This window comes from Pavona decussata, unplaced genomic scaffold (genome assembly GCF_977016875.1).
Source record: "Pavona decussata unplaced genomic scaffold, jaPavDecu1.1 SCAFFOLD_223, whole genome shotgun sequence".
Classification (NCBI taxonomy): Eukaryota; Metazoa; Cnidaria; class Anthozoa; order Scleractinia; family Agariciidae; genus Pavona; species Pavona decussata.
In genome coordinates this window covers 894,535-914,635 of record NW_028145628.1, presented here as the reverse complement: position 1 = coordinate 914,635, position 20,101 = coordinate 894,535, and the positions used below count along the sequence as shown (strand labels likewise).

The following is a 20,101-nucleotide window of genomic DNA, read 5'->3' as shown; positions in this document are numbered from 1 at the left end:
TAACCACCGAAGAAAAAACCACCAAAAACTGTTTTATTTTAACCACGAAAGAAATAACCACCAAAAACAGTTTTATTTTAAACACCGAAGAAATAACAATTAAAAACTGTTCTATTTTAACCACCGAAGAAAAAACCACTAAAAACTACCGCAGAAATAACCACCAAAAACCGTTTTATTTTAACCACCGAAGAAATAACCACCAAAAACTGTTATATTTTAACCACCGAAGAAATAACCACCAAAAACCGTTTTATTTTAACCACCGAAGAAATAACCATTAAAAACTGTTTTATTTTAACCATCGAAGAAATAACCACTAAAAACTGTTGTATTTTAACCAGTGAAGAAGTAACCACCAAAAACAGTTTTATTTTAACCACCGAAGATATAACCACCAAAACCTGTTTTATTTTAACCACCGAAAAAATAACCTTAAAAAACTGTTATATTTTAACCACCGAAGAAATAACCACTAAAAACTCTTTTATTTTAACCATCGAAGAAATAACCACCAAAAACTGTTGTATTTTAACCACTGAAGAAGTAACCACCAAAAACTGTTTTATTTTAACCACCGAAGAAATAACCACCAAAAACTGTTTTGTTTTATCCACCGAAGAAATAACCACCACAAACTTTTTTATTTTAACCACCGATGAAACAACCACCAAAACTTTTTTATATTAACCACCGAAGAAATAACCACCAAAAACTGTTTTATTATAACCACCGAAGAAAAAACCACCAAAAACAGTTTTATTTTAACCACCGAAGAAATAACCACCACAAACTGTTTTATTTTAACCACCAAAGAAATATCAACCAAAAACTGTTTTATGTTACCAACGAAGAAATAACAACTAAAAACTGTTTTATTTTAAGCACCGAAGAAATAACCACCAAAAACTGTTTTATTTTAACCACCGAAGAAAAAACCAGCAAAAACAGTTCTATTTTAACCACTGAAGAAATAACCACCAAAAACTGTTTTCTTTTAACCACCGCAGAAATAACCACCAAAAACTGTTTTATTTTAACCACCGAAGAAATAACAACCAAAAACTGTTTTATGTTAACCACCGAAGAAATAACCACCAAAAACTGTTTTATTATAACCACTGAAGAAGTAACCACCAAAAACTGTTTTATTTTAACCACCGAAGAAAAAACCACCAAAAACTGTTTTATTTTAACCACGAAAGAAATAACCACCAAAAACAGTTTTATTTTAAACACCGAAGAAATAACAATTAAAAACTGTTCTATTTTAACCACCGAAGAAAAAACCACTAAAAACTACCGCAGAAATAACCACCAAAAACCGTTTTATTTTAACCACCGAAGAAATAACCACCAAAAACTGTTATATTTTAACCACCGAAGAAATAACCACCAAAAACCGTTTTATTTTAACCACCTAAGAAATAACCATTAAAAACTGTTTTATTTTAACCATCGAAGAAATAACCACTAAAAACTGTTGTATTTTAACCAGTGAAGAAGTAACCACCAAAAACTGTTTTATTTTAACCACCGAAGAAATAACCACCAAAAACTGTTTTGTTTTAACCACCGAAGAAATAACCACCAAAAACTGTTTTATTTTAACCACCGATGAAATAACCACCAAAAACTGTTTTATTTTAACCACCGCAGAAATAACCACCAAAAACTGCTTTATTTTAACCACCGCAGAAATAACCACTAAAAACTGTTTTATTTTAACCACCGAAGAAATAACCACCAAAAACTGTTTTATTTTAACCACCGAAGAAATAACCACCAAAAACTGTTTTATTATAACCACTGAAGAAGTAACCACCAAAAACTGTTTTATTTTAACCACTGAAGAAGTAACCACCAAAAACTGTTTTATTTTAACCACCGCAGAAATAACCACCAAAAACTGTTTTATTTTAACCACCGAAGAAATAACCACCAAAAACTGTTTTATTTTAACCACTGAAGAAGTAACCACCAAAAACTGTTTTATTTTAACCACCGCAGAAATAACCACCAAAAACTGTTTTATTTTAACCACCGAAGAAATAACCACCAAAAACTGTTTTATTTTAACCACTGAAGAAGTAACCACCAAAAACTGTTTTATTTTAACCACCGAAGAAATAACCACCAAAAACTGTTTTATTTTAACCACCGAAGAAATAACCACCAAAACCCGGTTTATTTTAACCACCGAAAAAATAACCATTAAAAACTGTTATATTTTAACCACCGAAGAAATAACCACTAAAAACTGTTTTATTTTAACCATCGAAGAAATAACCACCAAAAACTGTTTTGTTTTAACCACCGAAGAAATAACCACCAAAAACTGTTTGGTTTTATCCACCGAAGAAATAACCACCAAAAACTGTTTTATCTTAACCACAGATGAAATAACCACTAAAACTGTTTTATTTTAACCACCGCAGAAATAACCACCAAAAACTGTTTTATTTTAACCACCGAAGAAATAACCACCAAAAACTGTTTTATTTTAACCACCGAAGAAATAACCACAAAAATTTGTTTTATTTTAACCACCGAAGAAAAAACCACCAAAAACTGTTTAATTTTAACCACGAAAGAAATAACCACCAAAAACTGTTTTATTTTAAACACCGAAAAAATAACCATTAAAAACTGTTTTATTTTGACCACCGAAGGAAAAACCGCTAAAAACTACCGCAGAAATAACCACCAAAAAACTGTTTTATTTCAACCACCGAAGAAATAACAACCAAAAACTGTTTTATTTTAACCACTGATGAAATAACCACCAAAAACTGTTTTATTTTAACCAATGCAGAAATAACCACCAAAAACTGTTTTATTTTAACCACTGATGAAATAACCACAAAAACTGTTTTATTTTAACCACCGAAGAAATAACCACAAAAAACTGTTTTATTTTAACCACCGATGAAATAACCACCAAAAACTGTTTTATTTTAACCACTGAAGAAGTAACCACCAAAAACTGTTTTATTTTAACCACCGCAGAAATAACCACCAAAAACTGTTTTATTTTAACCACCGAAGAAATAACCACCAAAAACTGTTTTATTTTAACCACTGAAGAAGTAACCACCAAAAACTGTTGTATTTTAACCACCGAAGAAATAACCACCAAAAACTGTTTTATTTTAACCACCGAAGAAATAACCACCAAAAACTGTTTTATTTTAACCACCGAAAAAATAACCACCAAAAACTGTTATATTTTAACCACCGAAGAAATAACCACTAAAAACTGTTTTATTTTAACTATCGAAGAAATAACCACCAAAAACTGTTTTGTTTTAACCACCGAAGAAATAACCACCAAAAACTGTTTTGTTTTATCCACCGAAGAAATAACCACCAAAAACTGTTTTATTTTAACCACCGATGAAATAACCACTAAAACTGTTTTATTTTAACCACCGCAGAAATAACCACCAAAAACTGTTTTATTTTAACCACCGAAGAAATAACCACCAAAAACTGTTTTATTTTAACCACCGAAGAAATGACCACAAAAAACTGTTTTATTTTAACCACCGAAGAAAAAACCACCAAAAACTGTTTAATTTTAACCACGAAAGAAATAACCACCAAAAACTATTTTATTTTAACCACCGAAAAAATAACCATTAAAAACTGTTTTATTTTAACCACCGAAGAAATAACAACCAAAAACTGTTTTATTTTAACCACTGATGAAATAACCACCAAAAACTGTTTTATTTTAACCACCGCAGAAATAACCACCAAAAACTCTTTTATTTTAACCACACAAGAAATAACCACCAAAAACTGTTTTATTTTAACCACTGAAGAAGTAACCACCAAAACCTGTTTTATTTTAACCACCGAAGAAATAACCACCAAAAACCGTTTTATTTTAACCACCGAAGAAATAACCACCAAAAACTGTTTTATTTTAACCACTGATGAAATAACCACCAAAAACTGTTTTATTTTAACCACCGCAGAAATAACCACCAAAAACTGTTTTATTTTAACCACAGAAGAAATAACCACCAAAAACTGTTTTATTTTAACCACTGAAGAAGTAACCACCAAAACCTGTTTTATTTTAACCACCGATGATATAACCACCAAAAACTGTTTTATTTTAACCACCGCAGAAATAACCACCACAAACTGTTTTATTTTAACCACCGAAGAAATAATCACCAAAAACTGTTTTATTTTAACCACCGATGATATAACCACCAAAACCTGTTTTATTTTAACCACCGAAGAAATAACCACCAAAAACTGTTTTATTTTAACCACCGAAGAAATAACCACCAAAAACTGTTTTATTGTAACCACCGAAGAAATAACCACAAAAAACTGTTTTATTTTTACAACCGAAGAAATAACCACCAAAAACTATTTTATTTTAACCACCGATGAAATAACCACCAAAAACTGTTTTATTTTAGCCACTGCAGAAATAACCACCAAAAACTGTTTTATTTTAACCACCGAAGAAATAACCAGCGAAAACTGTTTTATATTAACCACCGAAGAAATAACCACCAAAAACTGTTTTATTTTAACCACCGAAGAAATAACCACCAAAAACTGTGTTATTTTAACCACCGCAGAAATAACCACCACAAACTGTTTTATTTTAACCACCGAAGAAATAATCACCAAAAACTGTTTTATTTTAACCACAAAAGCAATAACCATTAAAAACTGTTTTATTTTAACCACCGAAGAAAAAACAACCAAAAACAGTTTTATTTTAACCACCGAAGAAATAACAACCACAAACTGTTTTAATTTAACCACCAAAGAAATAACCACCAAAAACTGTTTTATGTTAACCATCGAAGAAATAACCACTAAAAACTGTTTTATCTTAACCACCGAAGAAATAACCACCAAAAACTGTTTTATTTTAACCACCGAAGAAAAAACCAGCAAAAACAGTTTTATTTTAACCACGAAAGAAATAACCACCAAAAACAGTTTTATTTTAAACACCGAAGAAATAACCATTAAAAACTGTTTTATTTTAACCACCGAAGAAATAACCACCAAAAACAGTTTTATTTTAACCACCGAAGAAAAAACCACCAAAAACAGTTTTATTTTAACCACCGAAGAAATGACCATTAAAAACTGTTTTATTTAGACCACCGAAGAAAAAACCACCAAAAACTGTTTTATATTAACCACCAAAAAAATAACCACCAAAAGCTCTTTTATTTTAACCACCGAAGAAATAACCACCAAAAACTGTTTTAGTTTAACCACCGAAGAGATAACCACAAAAAACTGTTTTATTTTAACCAGCGAAGAAATAACCACCAAAAACTATTTTATTTTAACCACCGATGAAATAACCACCACAAACTGTTTTGTTTTAACACCGCAGAAATAACCACGAAAAACTGTTTTATTTTAACCACCGAAGAAATAACCAGCAAAAACTGTTTTATATTAACCACCGAAGAAAAAACCACCAAAAACCGTTTTACTTTAACCACCGAAGAAATAACCACCAAAAACTGTTTTATTTTAACCACCGCAGAAATAACCACCACAAACTGTTTTATTTTAACCACCGAAGAAATAATCACCAAAAACTGTTTTATTTTAACCACAGAAGCAATAACCATTAAAAACTGTTTTATTTTAACCACCGAAAAAAAAACAACCAAAAACAGTTTTATTTTAACCACCGAAGAAATAACCACCACAAACTGTTTTAATTTAACCACCAAAGAAATAACCACCAAAAACTGTTTTATGTTAACCATCGAAGATATAACCACTAAAAACTGTTTTATTTTAACAACCGAAGCAAAAACGAGCAAAAAGAGTTTTATTTTAACCACGAAAGAAATAAACACCAAAAACAGTTTTATTTTAACCACCGAAGAAAGAACCATTAAAAACTCTTTTATTTTAACCACCGAAGAAATAACCACCAAAAACAGTTTTATTTTAACCACCGAAGAAATAACCATTAAAAACTTTTTTATTTAGACCACCGAAGAAAAAACCACCAAAAACTGTTTTATATTAACCACGGAAGAAATAATTACATAAAACTGTTTTATTTTAACCACCGAAGAAATAACCACCAAAAGCTCTTTTATTCTAACCACCAAAGAAATAACCACCGAAATCTGTTTTATTTTAACCACCGAAGAAATAACCACCAAAAACTATTTTATTTTAACCACCGCAGAAATAACCACCACAAACTGTTTTATTTTAACCACAGAAGCAATAACCATTAAAAACTGTTTTATTTTAACCACCGAAGAAAAAACCACCAAAAACAGTTTCATTTTAACCACGGAAGAAAAAACCACCAAAAACAGTTTTATTTTAACCACCGAAGAAATAACCATTAAAAACTGTTTTATTTAGACCACCGACGAAAAAACCACCAAAAACTGTTTTATATTAACCACGGAAGAAATAACCACCAAAAACTGTTTTATTTTAACCACCGAAGAAATATCCACCAAAAGCTCTTTTATTTTAACTACCAAAAAAATAACCACCAAAATCTGTTTTATTTTAACCACCGAAGAAATAACCACCAAAAACTATTTTATTTTAACCACCGCAGAAATAACCACCACAAACTGTTTTATTTTAACCACAGAAGCAATAACCATTAAAAACTGTTTTATTTTAACCACCGATGAAAAAACCACCAAAAACAGTTTTATTTTAACCACCGAAGAAATAACCACCACAAACTGTTTTACTTTAAGCACCAAAGAAATAACCACCAAAAACTGTTTTATGTTAATCATCGAAGAAATAACCACTAAAAACTGTTTTATTTTATCCACCGAAGAAATAACCACAAAAACTGTTTTATTTTAACCACCGAAGAAAAAACCAGCAAAAACAGTTTTATTTTAACCACGAAAGAAATAACCACCAAAAACAGTTTTATTTTAACCACCAATGAAATAACCACCAAAAACTGATTTATGTTAATCATCGAAGAAATAACCGCTAAAAACTGTTTTATTTTAACCACCGAAGAAAAAACCACCAAAAACAGTTTTATTTTAACCACCGAAGAAATAACCATTAAAAACTGTTTTATTTAGACCACGGAAGAAAAAACCACCAAAAACTGTTTTATATTTACCATGGAAGAAATAGCCACCAAAAACTGTTTTATTTTAACCACCGAAGAAATAACCACCAAAACCTGTTTTATTTTAACCACCGAAAAAATAACCATTAAAAATTTTTATATTTTAACCACCGAAGAAATAACCGCTAAAAACTGTTTCATTTTAACCATCGAAGAAATAACCACCAAAAACTGTTGTATTTTAACCACTGAAGAAGTAACCACCAAAAACTGTTGTATTTTAACCACTGAAGAAGTAACCACCAAAAACTGTTTTATTTTAACCACCGAAGAAATAACCACCAAAAACTGTTTTATATTAACCATCGAAGAAATAACCACCAAAAACAGTTTTTTTTTAACCACTGAAGAAACAACTATTAAAAACTCTTTTATTTTAACCACCGAAGAAATAACCACCAAAAACTGTTGTATTTTAACCACCGAAGAATTAACCACCAAAAACTGATTTATTTTAACCACGAAAGAAATAACCACCAAAAACTGTTTTCTTTTAACTACCGAAGAAAAAACCACCAAAAACAGTTTTATTTTAACCACCGAAGAAATACCCACCAAAAACTGTTTTATTTTAACCACCGCAGAAATAACCACCACAAACTGTTTTATTATAACCACCGAAGAAATAACCACCAAAAACTGTTTTATTTTAACAACAGAAGAAATAACAACCAAAAACTGTTTTATTTTAACCACAGAAGCAATAACCATAAAAAACTGTTTTATTTTAACCACCGAAGAAAAAACCACCAAACACAGTTTTATTTTAACCACCGAAGAAATAACCACCACAAAGTGTTTTATTTTAACCACCAAAGAAATATCCACCAAAAACTGTTTTATGTTAACCATCGAAGAAATAACAACTAAAAACTGTTTTATTTTAACCACCGAAGAAATAACCACCAAAAACTGTTTTATTTTAACCACCGAAGGAAAAATCAGCAAAAACAGTTTTATTTTAACCACTGAAGAAATAACCACCAAAAACTGTTTTATTTTAACCACCGAAAAAATAACCACCAAAAACTGTTTTCTTTTAACCACCGAAGAAATAACCACGAAAAACTGTTTTATTTTAACCACCGAAGAAATAACCACAAAAAACTGTTTTATTTTAACCACTGAAAAAGTAACCACCAAAAACTGTTTTATTTTAACCACCGAAGAAATAACCACCAAAAACTGTTTTCTTTTAACCACCGAAGAAATAACCAACAAAAACTGTTTGATATTAACCACCAATGAAATAACCACCAAAAACTGTTTTATTTTAACCACCGAAGAAATAACCACCAAAAACTGTTTTATTTTAACCACCGAAGAAATAACCACCAAAAACTGTTTTATTTTAACCACCGAAGAAATAACCACCAAAAACTGTTTTATTATAACCACTGAAGAAGTAACCACCAAAAACTGTTTTATTTTAACCACCGAAGAAAAAACCACCAAAAACTGTTTTATTTTAACCACCGATGAAATAACCACCAAAAACTGTTTTATTTTAACCACCGCAGAAATAACCACCAAAAACTAATTTATTTTAACCACCGAAGAAATAACCACCAAAAACTGTTTTATATTAACCACCGAAGAAATAAGCACCAAAAACCGTTTTATTTTAACCACCGAAGAAATAACCACCAAAAACTGTTTTATTTTAACAACCGAAGAGATAACCACAAAAAACTCTTTTATTTTAACCACCGAAGAAATAACCACCAAAAACTGTTTTATTTTAACCACCGATGAAATAACCACCAAAGACTGTTTTATTTTAACCACCGCAGAAATAACCACCAAAAACTGTTTTCTTTTAACCACCGAAGAAATAACCACCAAAAACTGTTTTATATTAACCACCGAAGAAATAACCACCAAAAACCGTTTTATTTTAACCACCGAAGAAATAACCACCAAAAACTGTTTTATTTTAACCACCGAAGAAATAACCACAAAAAACTGTTTTATTTTAACCACCGAAGAAATAACCACCAAAAACTGTTTTCTTTTAACGACCGAAGAAATAACCACCAAAAACTGTTTTATTTTAACAACCGAAGAAATAACCACCAAAAACTTTTTTATTTTAACCACAGAAGCAATAACCATAAAAAACTGTTTTATTTTAACCACCAAAGAAAAAACCACCAAAAACTGAGTTTTATTTTAACCACCGAAGAAATAACCACCACAAACTGTTTTATTTTAACCACCAAAGAAATATCCACCAAAAACTGTTTTATGTTAACCATCGAAGAAATAACAACTAAAAACTGTTTTATTTTAACCACCGAAGAAATAACCACCAAAACCTGTTTTATATTAACCACCGATGAAATAACCACCAAAAACTGTTTTATTTTAACCACCGCAGAAATAACCACCAAAAACTGTTTTATTTTAACCACCGATGAAATAACCACCAAAAACTGTTTTATTTTAACCACCGCAGAAATAACCACCAAAAACTGTTTTCTTTTCACCACCGAAGAAATAACCACCAAAAACTGTTTTATATTAACCACCGAAGAAATAACCACCAAAAACCGTTTTATTTTAACCACCGAAGAAATAACCACCAAAAACTGTTTTATTTTAACCACCGAAGAAATAACCACAAAAAACTGTTTTATTTTAACCACCGAAGAAATAACCACCAAAAACTGTTTTCTTTTAACCACCGAAGAAATAACCACCAAAAACTGTTTTATTTTAACAACCGAAGAAATAACCACCAAAAACTTTTTTATTTTAACCACAGAAGCAATAACCATAAAAAACTGTTTTATTTTAACCACCAAAGAAAAAACCACCAAAAACTGAGTTTTATTTTAACCACCGAAGAAATAACCACCACAAACTGTTTTATTTTAACCACCAAAGAAATATCCACCAAAAACTGTTTTATGTTAACCATCGAAGAAATAACAACTAAAAACTGTTTTATTTTAACCACCGAAGAAATAACCACCAAAAACTGTTTTATATTAACCACCGATGAAATAACCACCAAAAACTGTTTTATTTTAACCACCGCAGAAATAACCACCAAAAACTGTTTTATTTTAACCACCGAAGAAATACCCCAGTAAAAATAAAGGCGTGATCACGCTGTGATCACGGGTGTGATCACAGGGTGTGATCACGCCGTGATCACGCGTAAAAACGTTTTACGCGTGATCACGGCCGTGATCACAGAAAAACCAGAATCACGCCTGAATGGCTGCTGACCGTGATCACTCCCTTAAAATCACGGTGGCGTGATCACGCACTTTTTCAATAGAGGAATGAATTTCGAATTGAACCGCTTTGATAATAAGCAAATTATCTAGTATAGTTGACAAGCGTAACAATTTATATTAGTACAGTGCGCGTGCCTTAACACCGGGCTTAACATTATAAACAGCAGTCTGCAGTAAAAAGTTGTTTTGCAGCACGTAAGTTTATTTATTTTTGTGTACAGAATAAAAATGAACACCACACGGGGCAGTCTGTTGCGCAGTGGAACAAGCTAAAATAGTATACATTTTGACAAGTTGAGAACTACAAACAGGTTTATTAAACGTGAACTAATATTTTTCATCTTGGTTTAGAAGAATACTAACCGGGAATCACTTAAATTCTAAAATCATCGTTATTATATTTATATGTGATCGTGTTGCTCACCTCGATAATCGGAACGTTCTTCAATATAGACTTTCCCGTCTATAAACGTGGACTAAAATTGACAACTTGCAAGAATCATTTCGTTTTACAGCAGACCAAAGAAGTCCTCAGAGTTCTCGATCAGAGTACATTTATCGCGACGAACTTCAAACATCCAAGCGGAAATACACAGTCGGAGACAATCCGAAGGAACAGTCTGTTGTTTACAAAACGGCCGGGTGCAGATCTTCGCTTCAGTAAAGCAAACATTAAACTGTTTCCCAAAGTGATAAGAGAAGATACTTCGCATTGAAAACGTTCCCGCTCTTCTAAGTCAAATTACCAACGGTCAAGTTTATTTTCAGGACAATTTTTGTAACGCGATCAGGAAGAGGTAATTCGAAACAGGTTAATGACATTTGGCCAATAAGATTAAACGCGCGTATGTCTCAAGAGACCTTGTAGATAAAATTCCGACACGCACGTGTCACGGAATTCGGAGAAAAGGCGCTATTTTTCTCGAAACTGAAGTTAGAATCGTATCTTATGGAAATATTTTTCAGTGCTTCGTCGGGAACATGCAAAAAAGCAGCCTTGATTTTTCGCCTTGGATCAAGCTGAGTGAAATGAATCAAACATAGAAGGCAACATATGCTACAACAACTATCAGGATTGAATTTGCATTTGATCGTCCAAATGTAAATATTCATTCTTAGTCGTTTAAAAAGCTGCTATAAAATGTTGTACAGGACTGATGAACGCGTGAAACCATGAAACCTGTGAGTTAAAGATTGAACGACACGCAGTAAAGAAAGATTCAATTGTCCCGAGTTTTAAGCGCGGTAAGTCACGGTGCTCGCTATAACTGATTATTGAACCACATCTTTAATTTACTAGAATAAAAGATTTTTTTACTCCATTAGTGTTACAGATATTTTAGACCATTTGAATGAGATTTATATGCGGTTTGGTTGTTTTTGTTGTTCAATTTTACTCTAATGAATAATGTTTGGACAGTTAAGCCATCACCGATCATACGTGATCACGCCATCACTGTAGAAAATCACGGTCACTGGAGTGATCACACCGTGATCACGGGTGTGATCACTCCAATCACGCCTTGTGAAGGCGTGATCACGGTGAAAGGAGTGATCACGCCCGTGATCACTGGCGTGATCTGTGATCACGCTGTGATCACAAAATATTTTTACTGGGGTAACCCCCAAAGACTGTTTTATTTTAACCACCGAAGAAATAACCACCAAAAACTCTTTATTATAACCACTGAAGAAGTAACCACCAAAAACTGTTTTATTTTAACCACCGAAGAAAAAACCACCAAAAACTGTTTTATTTTAACCACCGATGAAATAACCACCAAAAACTGTTTTATTTTAAGCACCGCAGAAATAACCACCAAAAACTGTTTTATTTTAACCACCGAAGAAATAACCACCAAAAACTGTTTTATATTAACCACCGAAGAAATAACCACCAAAAACCGTTTCATTTTAACCACCGAAGAAATAACCACCAAAAACTGTTTTATTTTAACCACCGAAGAAATAACCACAAAAAACTTTTATTTTACCCATCGTAGAAATAACCACCAAAAACTGTTTTATTTTAACCACCGATGAAATAACCACCAAAAACTGTTTTATTTTAACCACCGCAGAAATAACCACCAAAAACTGTTTTAATTTAACCACCGAAGAAATAACCACCAAAAACTGTTTTATATTAACCACCGAAGAAATAACCACCAAAAACCGTTTTATTTTAACCACCAAAGAAATAACCACCAAAAATTGTTTTATTTTAACTACCGAAGAAATAACCACAAAAAACTGTTTTATTTTAACCACCGAAGAAATAACCACCAAAAACTGTTTTATTTTAACCACCGATGAAATAACCACCAAAAACTGTTTTATTTTAACCACCGCAGAAATAACCACCAAAAACTGTTTTATTTTAACCACCGAAGAATTAACCACCAAAAACTGTTTTATATTAACCACCGAAGAAATAACCACCAAAAACTGTTTTATTTTAACCACCGAAGAAACAACCACCAAAATCTGTTTTATTTTAACCACCGAAGAATAAACCACCAAAACCTGTTTTATTTTAACCACCGCAGAAATAACCACCAAAAACTGTTTTATTTTAACCACCGAAGAAATAACCACCAAAAACTGTTTTATTTTAACCACCGAAGAAATAACCACCAAAAACTGTTTTCTTATAACCACTGAAGAAGTAACCACCAAAAACTGTTTTATTTTAACCAGCGAAGAAAAAACCACCAAAAACTGTTTTATTTTAACCACCGATGAAATAACAACCAAAAACTGTTTTATTTTAACCACCGCAGAAATAACCACCAAAAACTGTTTTATTTTAACCACCGCAGAAAGAAGCAGCCAAAACCTTTTTTATATTAACCACCGAAGAAATAACCACCAAAAACCGTTTTATTTTAACCACCGAAGAAATAACCACCAAAAACTGTTTTATTTTAACCACCGATGAAATAACCACCACAAACTGTTTTATTTTAACCACCGAAGAAATAATCACCAAAAACTGTTTTATTTTAACCACAAAAGCAATAACCATTAAAAACTGTTTTATTTTAACCACCGAAGAAAAAACCACCAAAAACAGTTTTATTTTAACCACCGAAGAAATAACCACCACAAACTGTTTTAATTTAACCACCAAAGAAATAACCACCAAAAACTGTTTTATGTTAACCATCGAAGAGATAACCACTAAAAACTGTTTTATTTGAACCACCGAAGAAATAACCACCAAAAACTGTTTTATTTTAACCACCGAAGAAAAAACCAGCAAAAACAGTTTTATTTTAACCACGAAAGAAATCACCACCAAAAACAGTTTTATTTTAAACACCGAAGAAATAACCATTAAAAACTGTTTTATTTTAACCAGTGAAGAAATAACCACCAAAAACAGTTTTATTTTAACCACCGAAGAAAAAACCACCAAAAACAGTTTTATTTTAACCACCGAAGATATAACCATTAAAAACTGTTTTATTTAGACCACCGAAGAAAAAACCACCAAAAACTGTTTTATATTAACCACGGAAGAAATAACCACCAAAAACTGTTTTATTTTAACCACCGAAGAAATAACCACCAAAAGCTCTTTTATTTTAACCACCGAAGAAATAACCACCAAAAACTGTTTTATTTTAACCACCGAAGAAATAACCACAAAAAACTGTTTTATTTTAACCACCGAAGAAATAACCACCAAAAACTATTTTTTTTTAACCACCGATGAAATAACCACCAAAAACTGTTTTATTTTAACCACCGCAGAAATAACCACCAAAAACTGTTTTATTTTAACCATCCTTAAGAAATAGACTTCTATTTTAAATATATTTAAATTCTATTTACTAATTTCTATTTGAATTCTATTTGAAATAATAGCAATTGTTCTATTTAAAGAATAATTAAATGCTATTTAAACTCTATTTAATCTCTACTTAAACTCTATTTAATATCTATTTAACCTCTATTTAATCTCTACTTAAACTCTATTTAATTTCTATTTAAACCCTATTTATTCTCTATTTAATCTCTATTTAAAGACTATTTATTTCCTATTTTTAAATTTTGAATACTACTGTTGCTTGATATTTAAAATCTATTTACAATCTATTTATTTTCTACTTAAACTCTATTTAATTTCTACTTAAACTCTATTTAATCTCTATTTAATTTCTATTTAAACTCTACTTAATCTCTATTTAAATTCTATTTAATCTCTATTTAAACTCTATTTAATCTCTACTTAAACTCTATTTAATTTCTATTTAAACTCTATTTATTCTCTATTTAATCTCTATTTTAATGACTATTTATTTTCTATTTTTAAATTTTGAATACTACTTTTGGTTGATATTTAAAATCTATTTACAATCTATTTATTTCCTACTTAAACTCTATTTAATTTCTACTTAAACTCTATTTAATCTCTATTTAATTTCTATTTAAACTCTATTTAATCTCTATTTAAATTCTATTTAATCTCTATTTAAACTCTATTTAATCTCTACTTAAACTCTATTTAATTTCTATTTAAACTCTATTTATTCTCTATTTAATCTCTATTTTAATGACTATTTATTTTCTATTTTTAAATTTTGAATACTACTTTTGCTTGATATTTAAATTCTATTTAATCTCTACTTAAACTCTATGTAGTCTCCACTTAAACTATAATTATGTATTTTCTATTTAACAATTTTTTTTCTATTTTTAATAGTTTTACTGCCCAGCTAGCTTGCTTGATATTTAAAATCTATTTAAAACCTGTTAATTTTTTTTCTCGATTAGCTTGGGGAAGGGGGAGTACAAACTCCTTCTCGTATGTTTATCTGTCTCAGTCTTTTGACCAATTTAATATAGCTTATAGATTTAGCTTGTTTCAGTGCGTCTGGTGACAGTAAGCCTCCTGAATACAGCTAAAGATAGGATTTAAACCGCGCGCGGTGCAACAATCTTTATCTTCTTTATCTTTCAGTTTTTGAATTGGCTATTTGTTTTTGCATGTTGCAAGATGTTGAGTTTCTTATTAAGATTATTTGCCTTTTGATCCTTTCTTTAGCTTTGTAGCGAGTACCCTGCCAGCAGCCTGGTTTTTCTAGTGAGAGATATCAGGAGATATGCAATACGTGAAATTGACTACGGCTGTGTTTTTGTCATCGCTTCGCTCCGCTCTCAGTACAGTAACTGTGAGGTTTGAATTTTGTCTCCGGACGCACTGAAACGAGCCAAACCAAACTAAAACAAATGCCTCGAAGGGCAAAACAAGAACGTATAGTCGCTAAACAGAAATCACAGCAAAAGGTTATAAACACACACAATAAACGCACAACGCATTAAACCCAAAAACGACCTTTGAGATCAATAAAACATGCGACCGACATGCACGTGTGTTGCGCTTTGTTCAGTGACTATCACGCAAATCCTCAAAATCTTCATATTAACCCGCTGCAAAAATACAAGAGGGTAAATGGTCAAAAGACCAAGATAGAAGCGGCAGACGTTCAAGTAGGCCAAGTTGTGTAGACCTAAAAAAAAATGTTCCACCCCAATTTTACGTGAATGGCCGTGATCATTCCCTAAATCACAGTGGCGTGATCGGTTTTTTTCTTTTTTTAATACAATGCTGCTTCGAGAATAAGCTCTATTAAAGTCGACAAGCCTAACAATTTAAACATTAGTGTGCGATAGCGGTTCAGTTCTAGTAGTAAAACGATTAACACATTTTCAAAACATAAGCGTTGCAGTAAGCTTTAAGTTTATTTTCCTATGTATGCATAACAAAATTGAACAACACACAGCGCAGTCTTTTAGTATGCAGTGGAATAAAAGTATACATTTTAGTCAAGTTGAGAACTACAACATTTAAGCTACGTCAAGTTTAACGTGAACTGATATTTTCATGGTACAGAAGATAACGATAATTACTTTCGAAGAGTAAATCGTCGTGATTACGCTTAAATATAGGGAATATTTGATGGCGCTGCTCACCTCAATAATTGGGACGTTCTTCGATGTTCTTTCCCCTGTGCAAAAATGGTCTAAAATACAACTTGCAAGTCGAGTTATTTCAATTCCGGCATTTTACAGCAAACCTAAGAAGTCCTCAGACTCTCAGAGTATTGTAGTGATGAACTTGCAAGCTGCTAGTACGCAGTCGGAGACAATCTGAAGGAACAGTGTGACAGTGTTGTTTACAAAACGTACGGGTGCGGATCTTCGCTCCAGAAAAGCAAAACATTGAACTCATGCAAACTGTTTCCCAAACTGATGAGAGAAGATACTTTGCATTGAAAATGTTCCCGCTTTTCTAAGTCAAATAACCAACGATCAAGTTTATTTTCAGGTCAATTTGTGTAACTCGATCGGGTTGAAATATTTTGAAACAGTTTCATGACAGCTGGCCAATTAGATTAAACCCTCGGTGTCTCAAGAGACCTTTCAGATAAAATTCCGGCACGCACATGTCACGGAATTTGGAGAAATGGCGCTTAATTTCCCGAAGCTGTGCATGTTCTGGTTGGAAATGTTTTTTCAGCGCATCGTTGTATACACGCAAAAAAAGATCCTGGGTTTTTCGCTTTGGATCGAGTTAAAGAACTGAATCGAGCATTAGGCGACATATGCTCCCGGGTATGCTACAACCTACAATCCTGCACGTATGACTGATACGGTATATCTCCTATATTTAGTTGTTAAGAAGGCTGCTGTAAATTAGTTTGCTGGAAAGATGAGCATAGAAAAAAGACGCGTATACCGGTATATTACACAATATGGAGACCTTTCAGATAAAATTCCGACACGCACATGTCACGGAATGGAGAAATGGCGCTTAATTTCCCGAAGCTGTGCATTTTCTGGTTGGAAATGTTTTTTCAATACACGCAAAAAAGGAGCCTGGGTTTTTCGCTTTGGATCGAGTTAAAGAACTGAATCGAACATTAGGCGACATATGCTACAACCTACAATCCTGCATATATGACTGATACGGTATATCTCGTATATTTAGTTGTTAAGAAGGCTGCTGTAAATTAGTTTGCTGGAAAGATGAGCGAAGAAAAAGACGCGTATACCGGTCTATTACACAATATGTAGCATTCCTGAATGGTTCTAATTTGTACGTATTTATGTATTTGATCGGCACCATCGACAACTCGCAACTTTCAGAGGGTAACTGTTGTTAAACACAATGAGAGGGTGAATAAATTAGAGCCAACAGGTATGTGATGAAAATTAAATAGAGTTTTATTCAAATAGGGCTATTTCAATTGTATTTCCATGTTTTTTTAAAACTGCATGATTTTAAATGGTTCTATTTTTTATGTAGATATTTTTTAAATAGAATACAAATAGTTGTTAAGGTTGAAAATAGACTTTAAATAGAGCTATTTAAATTCTATTTTCATGCTTGTTAAATTTGTATAATTTTAAATAGTTCTAGTTTTGATGTAGGTGTTTTTAAATAGAGTACAAATAGTTTTAAATATTGAAAATAGACTTTAAATAGAGCTATTTAAAATCTATTTCCATGTTTTTTAAAACTGTATGATTTTAAATAGTTCTATTTTGATGTAGATGTTTTTAAATAGAATACAAATAGTTGTTAAGGTTGAAAATAGACTTTAAATAGAGCTATTTAAATTCTATTTACATTAACATTTGGTTCCTTACCATTCAAATAGATTTTAATTAGGTCTATTTGAGATTTAAAATAGTGGGCAAATAGATATAGTTTTTCAATTAGATTTTAATTAGCCTTTAAATATATTTTAAATAGAACTTAAATTTTAAAAATAATCAGTAAATAGTGTTTAAATAGAAAATAATTATTTTAAATAGGTTAAATAGAATTTAAATAGTTAATAAATAGATTACAAATAGACTTGGTTTCCTAAGGGTGCACCGAAGAAATAACCAGCAAAAACTGTTTTATATTAACCACCGAACAAATAACCACCAAAAACCGTTTTATTTTAACCACCGAAGAAATAACAACCAAAAACTGTTTTATTTTAACCACCGCAGAAATAACCACCACAAACTGTTTTATTTTAACCACCGAAGAAATAATCACCAAAAACTGTTTTATTTTAACCACAGAAGCAATAACCATTAAAAACTGTTTTATTTTAACCACCGAAGAAAAAACAACCAAAAACAGTTTTATTTTAACCACCGAAGAAATAACCACCACAAACTGTTTTTATTTAACCACCAAAGAAATAACCACCAAAAACTGTTTTATGTTAACCATCGAAGAAATAACCACTAAAAACTGTTTTATTTTAACCACCGAAGAAAAAACGAGATAAAACAGTTTTATTTTAACCACGAAAGAAATAACCACCAAAAACAGTTTTATTTTAAACACCGAAGAAATAACCATTAAAAACTGTTTTATTTTAACCACCGAAGAAAAAACCACCAAAAACAGTTTTATTTTAACCACCGAAGAAATAACCAGTAAAAACCGTTTTATTTAGACCACCGAAGAAAAAACCACCAAAAACTGTTTTATATTAACCACGGAAGAAATAACCACCAAAAACTGTTTTATTTTAACCACCGAAGAAATAACCACCAAAAGCTCTTTTATTTTAACCACCAAAGAAATAACCACCAAAATCTGTTTTATTTTAACCACCGAAGAAATAACCACAAAAAACTGTTTTATTTTAACCACCGAAGAAATAACCACCGAAAACTATTTTATTTTAACCACCGAAGAAATAACCACCAAAAACCGTTTTATTTTAACTACCGCAGAAATAACCACCAAAAACTGTTTTATTTTAACCACCGAAGAAATAACCACCACAAACTGTTTTATTTTAACCACGAAAGAAATAACCACCAAAAACAGTTTTATTTTAAACACCGAAGAAATAACCATTAAAAACAGTTTTATTTTAACCACCGAAGAAAAAACCAACAAAAACAGTTTTATTTTAACCACCGAAGAAATAACCATTAAAAACTGTTTTCTTTAGACCACCAAAGAAAAAAACCACCAAAAACTGTTTTATATTAACCACGGAAGAAATAACCACCAAAAACTGTTTTATTTTAACCACCGAAGAAATAACCACCAAAAGCTCTTTTATTTTAACCACCGAAGAAATAACCACCAAAAACTGTTTTATTTTAACCACCGAAGAAATAACCACAAAAAACTGTTTTATTTTAACCACCGAAGAAATAACCACCGAAAACTATTTTATTTTCACCACCGATGAAATAACCACCAAAAACTGTTTTATTTTAACCACCGCAGAAATAACCACCAAAAACTGTTTTATTTTAACCACCGAAGAAATAACCAGCAAAAACTGTTTTATATTAACCACCGAAGAAATAACCACCAAAAACCGTTTTATTTTAACCACCGAAGAAATAACCACCAAAAACTGTTTTATTTTAACCACCGATGAAATAACCACCACAAACTGTTTTATTTTAACCACCGAAGAAATAATCACCAAAAACTGTTTTATTTTAAACACATAAGCAATAACCATTAAAAACTGTTTTATTTTAACCACCGAAGAAAAAACAACCAAAAACAGTTTTATTTTAACCACCGAAGAAATAACCACCACAAACTGTTTTAATTTAACCACCAAAGAAATAACCACTAAAAACCGTTTTATGTTAACCATCGAAGAAATAACCACTAAAAACTGTTTTATTTTAACCACCGAAGAAAAAACCACCAAAAACA

General features: G+C 31.3%; 2 protein-coding genes across 2 annotated transcripts in view; one reads left to right on the top strand and one right to left on the bottom strand.

Annotated features, from left to right (window-relative positions):
- Positions 1-20,101, top strand: part of LOC146459020 (uncharacterized) — a 274,511-nt gene that overhangs the window by 155,574 nt on the left and 98,836 nt on the right. The window lies entirely within an intron of this gene.
- LOC146459026 (uncharacterized) overlaps positions 1-20,101 on the bottom strand; it is a 202,537-nt gene that overhangs the window by 129,196 nt on the left and 53,240 nt on the right. The gene's annotated exons all lie outside the window — the stretch shown is intronic.